This window comes from Podarcis vaucheri, assembly GCF_965113315.1.
Source record: "Podarcis vaucheri genome assembly, chromosome: 11".
Classification (NCBI taxonomy): domain Eukaryota; kingdom Metazoa; phylum Chordata; class Lepidosauria; order Squamata; family Lacertidae; genus Podarcis; species Podarcis vaucheri.
The window spans coordinates 37,025,211-37,038,897 of NC_138749.1; the positions used below are offsets into that span (position 1 = coordinate 37,025,211).

The 13,687-nt window shown below is 40.3% G+C and overlaps 1 long non-coding RNA gene across 1 annotated transcript; it reads right to left on the reverse strand.

Moving 5' to 3' along the window:
* Positions 1-9,621: 9,621 nt before the first annotated feature.
* LOC309514334 lies at positions 9,622-13,133 on the reverse strand. Its single transcript, XR_014211935.1, has 3 exons — positions 13,094-13,133; positions 11,481-11,576; positions 9,622-9,887 (listed from the first exon to the last, which is right to left on the reverse strand). It is a non-coding gene; the product is annotated as an uncharacterized lncRNA (long non-coding RNA).
* Positions 13,134-13,687: the final 554 nt, after the last annotated feature.

A 13,687-nucleotide genomic window follows, 5' to 3' on the forward strand; every position in this document is an offset into this window, starting at 1 on the left:
AGGCAGCCTCCATCCATCTGAGCCCTCCCCACACCCATTTGGCTCCTTCTCATGCTCTTTAATTACTTAGATATGCTTTCAGTCCCACTTGTATCCTGGCTTTTCAGCAGCTGCAACATTTTCAAAAAGTCCAGATCTTACTGCACATGCCTTTTTATTATGCCCCTGATCTTGACCATCAAGTCACACTTTGTACCTTCCGGGAATCCTCTTTCCTCACATAATGGAAATGGTCATGCCGTTTGCAACCTTTCTGCATCATAATGGTCCTTTTGGTGATGTCTGGGACACTGTGGAACTATTAAAGAAATCATTTTAATCTATCTTAAATATTTCAAATACATATTCATTTTTATTCATCAGTGCAATTAGACCAGGATAAAAGATTATTAAGTCTGATTTAAGATTAACTCATCATAGTCATCATGACTTGGGAGCTGTATCTATAGGAAAGGCAAAGATTCTCCTCCTTGCTTCTAGATAAAGGCACTATTACATCGATCAGCCAGGCCTGCGAAACACTGATCTCTTTCCAAATATGTGGGAAACCCAACTGTTAATCAGAAATCAGGTAAATGCTCTTCTTCAATAACATAATCAATAGCAAAGCAGGGTTTTGAAAACACGCAATATTTCATTCCCGAGAAAGGGTTTGTAGGAAATATTTGAGGAAAATACACACAATATGCACATTCATACCCCTGATGAGTTTAAAAATGAGCATATCAAGAGGAGGCATATACAGTGGTGCCTCGCAAGACGAAATTAATTCGTTCCACAAGTTTTTTCTTCTTGCGAGTTTTTCGTCTTGCGAAGCACGGTTTCCCATAGCAATACATTGAAAATCAATTAATGCGTTCCTAGGGAAACCGCCTTCAGACCAGGTCCAGGGACAGTCTGTCCCCCGACCTCCTCTGAAGGCTGGGGGGGGACAAGGGCTTCTGAAGGCTGGGGGGCTGGGGGGGGAACAAGGGCTTCGCTGCCGACCCCCAGCATTTTAAAATCTCCCCGTGTCCCCCCGTGTCCCGTCTCCCCGGGGGTCGGCAGCGAACGCTTCGCTGATCCCGGGATGGCAGACAGCTCTGCGCTGGCATCCAGAGCGGGGCGGGACTTCTCTGCTGTCCCGGGGAGATTTTAAAATGCTGGGGGTCGGCAGCGAACGCTGTCCCGGGGAGATTTTAAAATGCTGGGGGTCGGCAGCAAACGCTTCGCTCCCGCCCGCCAGCATTTTAAGATCGCCCGGGGCAGCGGAGACTTCTCTGCTGTCCCGGGGAGATTTTAAAATGCTGGGGGTCGGCAGCGAACGCTGTCCCAGGGAGATTTTAAAATGCTGAGGGTCGGCAGCAAACGCTTCGCTCCCGCCCGCCAGCATTTTAAGATCTCCCCGGGACAGCAGAGAAGTCTCCGCTGTCCCGGGAAGGCAGGCGGGGGGGAGCAAAGACTTTTGCCCCCCGCCAGCCTTCAGAAGAGGTCCAGGACCTCTTCTGAAGGCCGGCTGTGGGCGAAAGTCTTTGCTCCCGACCGCCAGCAATTTAAAACAGGTCCCCGGAGATTTCCCTATGGGCTTTCGTCTTGCGAAGCAAGCCCATAGGGAAATTCGTCTTGCGAAGCGCCTCCAAAACAGAAAACCCTTTCGTCTTGCGGGTTTTCCGTCTTGCGAGGCATTCGTCTTGCGGGGTACCACTGTATCTGCTAATGTATACAGTGGTACCTCGGGTTAAGTACTTAATTCGTTCCGGAGCTCCGTTCTTAACCTGAAACTGTTCTTAACCTGAAGCACCACTTTAGCTAATGGGGCCTCCTGCTGCTGCTGCGCCGCCAGAGCACGATTTCTGTTCTCATCCTGAAGCAAAGTTCTTAACCTGAAGCACTATTTCTGGGTGAGCGGAGTCTGTAACCTGAAGCGTATGTAACCTGAAGCGTATGTAACCCGAGTTACCACTGTAACATACATCATAGATATATATTTTAATGCATGTGAAAATATTGCTTGAACAGGGGGCATGGCCTGAGGAAAGTCATGAGGACCAAGATAGAGAGTTCTGGAGGGTTGTAATTGCCCCAAGCCTGAAGTTCACTACCTGAATGTATGAAAGAGCTGCTATTGGGCTTCCATGTGACTGAGAGCCTCACCAGTCACACAGAACATCCTAAGCACATAGTGGTGCCCAGTGCTTTTTTTCTTTAAAAATGTTTAGGGCTACTCTCATTTCCCTACTCATATTGAAATGCTGCCCCTCAATGAGGCCAAACTTAGATACACAAACTGTTTAGGGGTATGAGTACCCCTGCATACCCCAGGAAAAGAGCACTGGTGGTGCCTTATGTTCATACTTCTAGGTCATGGCCAGAGGGTGCACTAATATTGGGGGCAGGTCTGGATAGCACAGTTCTGTTCCTGCCCACACCATCAGACAATGCCTGGAGGGGCTAATTCTGCAATGGTCAGTCACCACTAACATTTCATCAAAAGCAACGTAATGGGGCTTAAACGTTTGGTGAATCATTCCCTTTCAAGTTATGGCTGACCAGGCCTTTCAAAAAATAGTAAGAAATAGAAAGCTGATTAATGATCACCAGTAGAATTTAAATAGATAACAAGCTGGAGAATACCACAAACCATAGCTGTGATCCTAAGCAAACGACAGGGCATGTTTTATAGAAATCACTGAGATTTTCTGAATGAACTATGCTTAGATTTCTTGATTATCAATATTGCAAAGCCCAGTGCCAACGCAGGTTTCAGTGATTTACCTTGGCTACCCAATCTAGCATTTACAGCTGATACATTAATTTCCAAGCATGTGTTAAGGTACAAGTTTCCAAGGATGTGCATTCCATTTATCTTTGCTTTAGTGAGATTGACATGGTGAATTATGAAGTCAAACCCTAGGCTACAAGATGCCTATAAAGATTAAGGCATTTCCTCCTTTCCCTAACAATTAGCAACACTAGGCTGCTAAACAGAGATCAATTGTAATTGGGAAACTGAAAGAAGACAATAAACAAATTACTTGTGTTTTCACTGAAGCCTGTTGGTTTACAAGACCAACTGTTATTTAATCCCAAAGCCTTGTTGTAGGCTGTAAATTACCCATTACAGTTGTCACTGGGCCCTGAACAAGAGTTAGTTACTCCTAGTTGCGGGGGTGGGGCATGTTCTAGTTATTTACTTTAGTTGAAACTGAATACCACAGTACATAAATAACTTCAAAAAGTTTGCTGTTTATGTCTATGTGTTTGAAAAATACAGGTACTGGGAGGGAAAAAATGTAACACATATTTAGCTGTTTATCCAGGCTATCAGAAGACTCTGGTTTAAGTTAAAATAAGTACAACTGGTTGAAAAATTCAATGTTTAACACTCTTTTCTGATTAAACAAACAAATAAATAAGAATACTATATATCTATATATGTATGGGGGTAATTGGGTTGTTGTTTGTATTTTGATTATAAATTTTGTGGTTTTATATTTTTATTTTGTTCAGTGAACCGCCCTGAGACCTCTGGGTATAGGGCGGTATATAAAATAAATAAATAAATAAATAAATAAATAAATAAATAAATAAATAATATTATTATTATTATTCATGATGTTTCAGGAGTATCTGAATCTGACGTATGGCAAACATTTACATGAGGAGCAACCCATTTCTCTCATAGTGCTGGCCCTATCTTTAGGAAGTGTGAGACATCTATCTTAGATGATTCTGAAGTTAATGAAAAGTCCGCAAATTGTTAGTTTTGCAACATTTATGTACTGCTTGATTGTAATAAAACCTCTAAACCAGGCATCCCCAAACTCGGCCCTCCAGATGTTTTGGGACTACAACTCCTATCATCCTAAGCTAAAAGGACCAGTGGTCAGGGGTGATGGGAGTTGTAGTCCCAAAACATCTGGAGGGCCGAGTTTGCCTATGCCTGGGCTAGTGACTTTATAAAGGTGAGCAATAACTGATGCTAACAAAGATAGTTGTCAAATCTTACCTTCAGAATGCATTTAATAAATAAACAACCACTATCCAAAAAAAAAACCCCAATCATAGTGAAAGCCAACATTCTGCAAAGAGTTGGATTTGTTGAACTTGGAGGCTACCTCAGTCCTATCATTAATTGTTTCTTTTATCATATTGTACTAATGAAAAGATTTCATTCTGGCACTTATTTCCTATTATCTTTGCCAAGGGATAACATAAAGTTTGACTTTTTAAATAGAAATGCTTATATCTTGCCCCGGTAGTGGCCATGAATTAAGCATCTGAGCAGATGCAAAAGCTACTGCACCACCATAAAATCACAGCGTATAACACTAGACTAACAATGTTTTGAGCTACCACAAAGTCATTTAAATTGACTCCACTTCTGTGGCTATGGTAGGAAGATAGAACATTGCCTTATACCACCAGACTATTGCAATATAGTTCAATGCATAGTTCAGTGTAGTCTACATTCTTGGCAGTGGGTTACAGGCAACCCTATCTGTGGTCGCCAGAGATTGGGCCTTGGACCTTTTGAACATAAAGCATATGCTCTATTGCTGAGCATTATAGAGCAACCTATATGTTTTGGACTGAAGTTCCAATATGAACAAATGTGACCACAGATTGATGCAATACACAGCAACAAGCTACATGTTACAGTCATAGTTGAACACATCTGCATAAAACTTAGTGGTGCTATTCCTTGGGGGGGGGAATACTCCCCACAACCTCAAGAAAATGTTTGAAGGAGGGGAATTATGAAAGCTTTGTAGATCTTCTACAATAAAAGTGAAATTGTGAAAAGGGAAAAGGCATTAAGATTTTCAGAAGCTTAGCAGGTGGAATCAAAGCTAGCTACCATCATCAGCAGAACAGAAACAATAGCCAACAATTAGGTTATTTTAGCAATAACCGCCTCTAATTAGGTATTGCTTAGCATTAAGTAACGATCCGAAGACTAGCCTCCCAGAAACCATAGCTAGAACAACAGTATGGTTTAATTGACCACAGCTACAGAGTAATCAGTAGGGTGCAAAATAAATAGCTTAGTATATGGCTTGCTACAAGGTGCTGAAATGTAAAGTGGTTCTTATAAGCACTACAGAATTAAAAGGGACCTCTTCTGCTTCTCTGACTTTATGACACATATATGGCCTAATCACCAAGACATTACCTCTAGCCCATTTTCAACATATGCCATCTCCTGTTTTAAAACAACTCTCATTTATAGCCATGCATTCTCAATTGTACATCTACTCCTAAACAAGAGCCAAAACAGTATTTGAAAATGAACTTCATTTAGTAAATAATAATAAAATTGACACTTTTCTGTTAAAGTGAGTTTGTTATATTATTAAATATGTAGAATTATTACCACCATGAAAAGGGACAGCGTTTATGGCATGACTTGGGTATATAAATGAATGCTTCCTTAAATAAGTTAAACACACACTGTTTTATTTGAATGTTTCATTCTGTTTCTGCTATTAAACGGGAACTAAAAAACCCAACTTCAGTCAATCAGTAAACAGGATCATTACTTCTGTTTCAGATTCCAAATCAAGGGTTTCATTTCATTTTCCTAGCACAATAATGCATACAGATGAGGAAGTCACATTGCAAATAACTTGTATTAGAATGGTATTTACTATGCTTATGGTAAGTAATTGACATTATTGACTTAATTCAGGGATGTAGAAAAACACCAAGACTAAATTGATGGGAAGAATGAAGAAGTGCATCAGAGTGTTAAAAATCTGAAATCAGAGTAAAGCCCATTATTTAGTTTATAACTTAAATATACATATGCACACATGGGTATAGAAATGTACAAATAATGCATATTTGGGCAAACAGAAGAATACTGATGGTTCAAATAGGTATTCTATGATTCATTATCAATATACTATAATACAAATGTTGGGTACGTACTATGGATTTACTGTCCCCATTCAACTTGTTCCATTAGCAGCTAATGGCCATATAAGGTTTTTTATCATTTTATTGCTCAAAGGATCTTTATTATTGAAAATTATATTATACTGTTGTGGATCAGATCACCCAAACTGAAAATGCGACTCAGTCATTGGGTGCCTTGCCACACACTTCCTTATTATTTATTGCATTACTTCCCAAACTGAAGATTAGCGTCACTTTGTGGGTCACAACTGCCTTGCTGGTCCAGAACAAAGTCAACCAACAGCCTTTTCTGTTGAGTCCTTTTTCAGGGATGCTTTTCAGGGCAAATTGTCCCAGGACTTACATATGGAGGGAGCCATGTCAGCAGTGACAAACAGTACATTCAAATGGGCAGGTTGATGTTCAAATGGGTATACAACTCTTGGGCATCTCACAGTCTTAGGGGCAAGGAGCATTACACACACACAAAAATACCTTGTGAAGAACTGTGTCTTGGAGTCATTCCTTGGCTGACAGAAGAGGAGCAATGAGGAAGCAACAAATGTAGCTACCAATGAATTTACTTTGCTACATGGAGTAGGCGGTCTCGCCCTGCCTTGAGATCAATTGGGTTGCCTTTAGGCAAGAACAAATGCTTACAGCCATTTTCATCTTAACTTCAAAACTCCTGGTAGTCATCAGATGGTTGGACTTATTCTGGGTTTGTTCAGATAGGATTTAATCTGCATTTAACAACCTAATGTACCGGTACTTCCAGGGTCAAGGCTGCATTTCTGACAGAGGTGGCCCTCCCATTACACAGGGAGAGTGCTCAGGTCCTGCTTGCCACTGTTTGGGCCTGGCCACTGTGAAAGAAGCATGATGGCATGATCCAGCAGAGTTATTCTTATGTTCTTAGGCCATAATTAGGTCTCAGGCAGCTGATTTGGGGGGTAATGAAAGGCCAGCAAATTGTCAAGTATTTAATGTATGACAATGGTACCTCGGGTTAATAACTTAATTCGTTCCAGAGGTCCGTTCTTAACCTGAAACTGTTCTTAACCTGAGATACCACTTTAGCTAATGGGGGCCCCGCTGCTGCCACACCACCACCGTGCAATTTCTGTTCTCATCCTGAAGCAAAGTTCTTAACCCGAGGTACTATTTCTGGGTTAGCGGAGTCTATAACCTGAAGTGTCTGTAACCTGAAGCGTCTGTAACCCGAGGTACCACTGTATTGTACTTTACTGTCATGACGGGAGAGGGGTACTTGTGGGATCTACTGCCTCAGGTGCTGAAATAACTTGGCTGGCCTCTGGTACTGTGCATCTTAACTTTGGGAGGGGGGCACCATTTGTTAACCCTCCTCAGGCTGGAAAATGTCTTCAGCAATCTCTTGCTCCAGAGAATGTGAAGTAATAGTTATAAGATGTACTCTGTGCACATAGTATGGTGACTTTAGAACAAACTCAAATAAACACCAGGCATGACTAAAGCCCACCAGAAAATGGTCTTCCGCTGCCTCAGGGCCTGGTCTCTAGAGCTTTGTGGAAGGCCGAAATTATTCCAGACCCTGGTGAAATATAAAACATAGACTGGACACCCTAGCATTCCAACAGAAAAGAAAAGTAAAATTCTGAGCATGAAAATGATACATTTTCCTCAGTACACAGCCATCCTTCAAATAACTAAAGGTCAACCTAGACTTGATGAGAATTGCCTAAATACAAATAGCATGCAGTTCTTTGGTTATGCAAGAAGCAGGTGTGGGGAAGCCCAAACAGCCTCAGGACTATTCAGTTAGAGAGGGAAAGTTAAATTCCATCTCTCCATGCTAAAGTTTGGACAAAAGATGCCTCTCTGAAGCTGCAATTTGCAGCCCAAGGGAAATATCTTTTGGTGCCAATAGGCAATTCCGCCCCCTGCCCCAAGCTAAATTTAGCTCCAAGAGGAAAGCTTTTTCTTCACACAGCAGCAAAGGAAGAAAGGGTTAAATTTCCCCTCCATGTCTGTTCTGATCCCATTATTATCACTCACACACCCATGATGCAATAAATATTTTTAAAAGTCTGCATGTTTGCTGCAAAAACTCATGTAAGATCACTGAATAAATAGAAAGTTATTTGCACAGATGCATATACATGTTTAAAGTCTGTACTCCTAAAAAAGGGTCATTGTTTTATATATATTGTATTTTACTCAATAATTTAGTAGGAGCATTTGTGAGCCTAATAATATATAGGGAATATTCATATGCAGATAAAGGAGGCATTAAGAATCTTTCACAATGACAAATAACTCATTCAGCTCCTCCTGATAAGGTTAAGAAATGGAGAGTTTGGCTTCCCTGCAGAAATTCTTTCCCCTTTCCCCTTCCTTAGAGAGAGAGGGGTCCACATCCTCTTTCACAATAAAATGTTATTTTTATGGATCCATTATTTTAGTTGCATCTCGTTGTCATTGCATATTCATGCCTTCACGACATTATGTCATTGTTATGAATGTATATAAAAATACTATATAAATCATCCTAATGAGATAAACAATCAGTAGGGCCACCTCTTAATCATACCAGTCATCATTTTGGGACCAGGATACATTGCAAACACACAGTGCAGGCTACAAAGAATATTATGCAACAATATTATTTGACCATGTCACTCCTAACAAACCCAGTCGATAGTGTTCATGTCATGACTCGGCTCGAAATATCTCAGGGGTTACCTCAACGATGCACCCTCGGATCGGTGCAACTCCAGTGTGTAGGTAAAGCCTATAAAATCCCAAAGAGCCTGCTTGTCGTTAACTAGCTTATTTCACTTCCTTCCATCCTCAGTAGACAGCATTAATTCTGTTTCTAATTAGAATTGCACAATTTAATTCTTCTGCTCTGGGCTATACAGAAGATATGGTTCATGTAACAGCAGCTTGGAGCGTACACACTTCTTGTAATCTGTTTGTAACTCGTGCTGCAGATGCTCAAAGAGGCAGTACTTCTGATGTTACAAACTGCAGTTGGCCGTACACCAGGGATCATTTCCCCAGCATGCTCGAGGATCACTCTGCAAACCGCCCGCTGCGTTTCTCCAGTTGAAACCAATCTCACTGCTGCTGTAAAAGAGCTATGCTTCTGTTAGCAATGATGACTCAGTACATTACTGTGGATTTTCCTCCTTCTGTGAGTCAGGTATCATATACAACAGCCAGTGGAATTTTCTGTTTGTTGTTCATCTTCCTGTAAAGGTAAAGGTAAAGGTACCCCTGCCCGAGCGGGCCAGTCTTGACAGACTCTGGGGTTTGTGCGCCCATCTCACATCTATAGGCCGGGGGCCAGCGCTGTCCGGAGACACTTCCGGGTCACGTGGCCAGCGTGACAACGCTGCTCTGGCGAGCCAGAGCCGCACACGGAACGCCGTTTACCTTCCCGCTGGTAAGCGGTACCTATTTATCTACTTGCCCCCGGGGGTGCTTTCGAACTGCTAGGTTGGCAGGCGCTGGGACCGAGCAGCGGGAGCGCACCCCGCCGCGGGGATTCGAACCGCCGACCTTTCGATCGGCAAGCCCTAGGCGCTGAGGCTTTAGCCCACAGCGCCACCCGCGTCCCCCATCTTCCTGTAGCAAACCATTAACTTTAACACTCTCTCTCTCTCTCTCTATATATATATATATATATATGTATGAGAATGAAAATTATATCGAATTAAGCATCCGTCAAGCCAATTTCTGGGTTGGGGTCTTTATTAAATTACCACTGAAGCGATCCAAGAGGAAATGCTTCTTGTGAGCCTGGTCAAAACACACAGAAAATATAATGTGTTCTCTTTGTACTGCATTACTGCAGGCAGAATGTCTTGTAGAAGATAAATGGACCAATCCAAAAGATCCAGATGCACATGGATATCTGACACATGCAGGCTTCCCAGATCATTTCAATGGAGGAATCATTTATTTATCCAGACAGCAACAGAAGCCAAGTCCTCCAAAGGGTCCACTGTCCATTTGTCTGTCTACAAATCAGAATAGAGTTGTTGAAGTACAAAAAACCTCGAATCATATACAAACTGCACATTCTATTTAAATCAATGGTTGATGTGGATTATATCAATGATTATATCAAAGCCGCTTCCCTTCTATAATCATTTTCATATGGTGCTTCAAGTCTTCTTACACCACAATAGCAACTTTTCCTTCTTCTTGAAAGCTTTATCCTACTACCTGACTTCAGCTATTGCTGATAGGCATAAATGCATGCTAGCGAACAAGCATTTATGAAAGCTTACACATGTTACACTATGCTTGTTTAATAATCAATCATGCAGTGTTCACCCAACATCTTTATATGCTGTCATTTTGATTGAGACAAAGTGCTCCACACAGACTTGCATTGTACTAGAATAAAGGTGTGCTAATTGCAAGACAAACTTTTATGGTACGTATCTCTTGTGATTTATGACAAGAGGATTTTTTCCTACATACTGAGAAAATGTCAGAATATGGTACTGCTATGGTTTGAGGAGTTTGACCTGATTCACATGCAACGCTAAGCCAAACCATGGCTAAGCATGAATATGCAATTGTACAGGTATTCATAGCAAAGATCTTGGCCGTTTCACTTCTCTCCTGGTCCTGCTGCACTAATACCTAGTTTTGCTTTCAAATACAGGCTCATGGTTTGTCTCACTTCAGATAAACCACTAACCATACATGGCATGTGGCCTACAAGGATAGATGCTGGTGTCTATTCACATCCACATTGGAAGACGGATGAGGTAATACATCTCTCTATACATCAGAGATGGGGAGCATACAGCCTTTCAGATGGTGTTGAACTATAGCCCCCATTATCTCTGAACACTGGCTGGAGCTGGAGTCCAAGAATGTCTAGAGGGCAACAGGTTCCCATCCTGCTATACAGACACTGCAGTGATGTGTATGTGGAGCGTTGCATGTGTGTCAGGGTTCTTCACAGCAAGCAGGGCCTGGATGCTTTGTTCACCCCAATAATACTAAGGTTCTGTGACATTTTACCACCTGAATCTTCTCAGCAGGTAGGAAAGGTAACATGTACACAGTTACAACATACAGAAAAGCTGAGGCAAGGCTTTCAGCCCACAGCAAACTCTTAAAGGTATTTAACAGGAAACAACCGTTCTAACTATAACTAAGTGTCTCTGTAGGAAGACACACAAAGGGTTTAATTTAGCAACAGTCTGCACCATAAAATATTAGTCAAGTGCTAACATAGCCATTAATACTCTTTTTTAACAGAAGGCAATTTCACAGACTCATTTACCAACTGGAATCTCCCAAGTCTAGTTGGTAATTGTGCTTTTTATTCATCTCTGTAAATTCCATTTAGTGCTTTTTAGCTGTTTCTTAGCATAAATGCATTGAATGTTGTTAAATTGGATTAATAGGTTTTATATGTAATATATATTATGTATTCATTTAACTGGAGGTGTTTCAACTCATATTGCCGCAATCTCTTTTTTAAAATGTCGTTTTATTTTGCAGATTTTATTTTATGCACTTTTCCCCCCTCTGGAAAGACTTGCAGTATATGTTTATGATGTATGCTTTATAAATAGAGATATACTTACTGTAGAAAGTTGGGGTTGTGGTCATCTTTAGCTCAGTTCACATTGTTTTGGCCTGAAGCAAGCCAAAGGAGAAAATCAATTCAGGTGCATTAGAACCTATATGAGAAATCACAAAAATATTGTAGGAGCATTTAAAAGAATTATGTAGCTGCTGTAACTTAAAATAGATACAAAGATAGGGCATTGTGCTCCAGCTCATATTCTCTAGAAATTTTATGTGCAGCATAGTAACATTTTAGTAGATGTGAGCCTAACATTTCTCATTATATGAATTGGACTTTCTCTACAAAAATGAAATGAGTAGACTGCTGTTTCTATGAAATCTGTTCTTAAAGAAATAAAAATAAATTAGATTCAGATTTAGCTGTGACATCAGTCAACAGCTCAGTTGGTTGATCCAAAGAAAGCTGATTGGCTCAATCACAAGTTTTTGTTATTAATATCCTACATTAATTTTACAAATTAAATTTCAAACTGTAACTCCTTTATAGAAGATAGCAAATGATGCGGGGAATGAATTTATAAACCAACTTGGGAGGTTAATTTATCCTGAAAGGTAGTTTAGAAATCTGTTAACTAAAGGAGGAAAGGAGGTACATAAACACAAAATAATAATAATAATAACAGCAACTATTATAATTTAGTGTCAGTAGGGATGGGAGAGAAGCATGATTCAATTTATATTTAAATCTGAATCTCCCCATTCTCTGTCAGAAATAACAGGCCACCCAAAAAATAAGCAAAAAACACTTCTTGTTGTTATTTATTTATTTATTTATTTATTTATTAAGTTTAAAAATCACACTTCCTTCAGAAGGAGCACAGATATGATGTACAATAAAAGATAAAACATGCATGTATAACAAATAAATAAAACACACAAAAATAACCATTACTATCTATAAAATAACAAAACCATTCAAACACAGGAATCATTTGGCATTAAAGTAACAGAATCTCTATCAACTAAATGCAAAAAAGGGATAACAAACTCAGCTCCAGGTGGGTGTTCCAAAGTGAGGGGGCCACCACAGAGAGGTCTGTGCCATATATCCCTGATTCATGTAACCTAGTAGCAGTCATCAACAAAACCCCATACCCCCCAAATCTTAGGGATTGAGTTAGCTGGTATTGGAGGAGTTGCTCTTGGATAACATACGCAGAGAGAGAGAGAGAGAGAGAGAGAGAGAGAGAGAGAGTATTACTGGATATAAAGATATTCACCAACATTCTCAAAGTATGGCAATCTAGCTGTTTCAACATGCAAAGTGAATATTTGCTTTGTCTCAAGCCAACTAAATCAGCCCCATTGAAGCCGGTGAGACTAATAATTTGTGACTAAATTTAATACCATTGTTGCCAGTCAAAGTTAGCCTGCAATTCTATGCACACTTACTTGGGAGTAAATTCTAATGAATTAAATGGAACTTATTCCTCAGTAAAATTGTGCTGCATGTCACAACTAACTTTAGCTGAACCGGAGTGTTTATTTTGAATATAAATGTCTTTTTTAAAAAGAAGAAGAAGAAGAAGAAGAAGAAGAAGAAGAAGAAGAAGAAGAAGAAGAAGAAGGGGGGGGAAAGGCTATACTAAAACAGATAGTTAATCCTTACCACCCAAGCCTGCCCACCTTCTGAGTCTCTTCTTTTCTTCTTTCTGCTATGTGGAAACAGTGTTCTTTTCATTCCTTACTGTGGTTTTCAGCCTTGACATTGTAGAGAACAGAGAGATACTGTGCAGTTCTAAGAATTATCACCAGTGTAGCTCCCAGCATGAATTGTCCTGTTCCCCTGTTATTGCCGCACACTAATAAAAGCTGAACAATATTTGCAGGTTTTGTGAGATAGAAAGAGTGATTCATATTTAATCTTACAGTTGTTCACTCTGGAAAAAAAACTTTCAATCTTCCATCTGATTCCAAATGTGTTCTTGTCATTTGCATACGAGGTATATTTTATTCAGATGTTTTTATCTCTGAAATCTATATCATTTGCTCGTTCTTGGGGAGAAGGTTGTCAGTGAACTGTTTATATACTCTGGCTTTGGGTATGGATTTGGCAGGCTTTTCCCTCCGCCCAAAAAAATCCTCACAAACAGCATGGAGGCTGTAGATTTCTGTTCTGAGCACAATAGATCAACAGCTTTATAACAGGCAGCAATTCCTTGATAATTATTGGCCCTGCTTTTTTAAGTGTACCATTCTTAAT